This window comes from Eimeria mitis, genomic scaffold (genome assembly GCF_000499745.2).
Source record: "Eimeria mitis Houghton genomic scaffold, Emh_scaff626, whole genome shotgun sequence".
Classification (NCBI taxonomy): Eukaryota; Apicomplexa; class Conoidasida; order Eucoccidiorida; family Eimeriidae; genus Eimeria; species Eimeria mitis.
In genome coordinates, this window is record NW_013574448.1 from 4682 (window position 1) to 4896 (window position 215).

The 215-nt window shown below is 41.9% G+C and overlaps 1 protein-coding gene across 1 annotated transcript in view; it reads left to right on the plus strand.

The window, feature by feature from the left end:
- Window positions 1-215, plus strand: part of EMH_0018190 (uncharacterized protein) — a gene marked incomplete at both ends in the record, with an annotated part of 7741 nt that overhangs the window by 3984 nt on the left and 3542 nt on the right. The window lies entirely within an intron of this gene.

Here is a 215-nt window from a genome sequence, read left to right on the forward strand (position 1 = left end):
AGATATATTATGCAGTAAGCCTTTCTGTGTTTATCTTTTTTTCTGTCTCCGTTTTTCTTTCTGTCTCTTCTGTCTCTCTTTTTATTTTTTTCTCTTTCCCTATCTCTTCTATTAGTATGCAATCCCGTACTTTTTCTGTTGCTGCTGCTGCTGCTGCTGCTGCTGCTGCTGCTGCTGCTGCTGCGGTGTATGTACAGCTGAGGTGACCTTTGTCT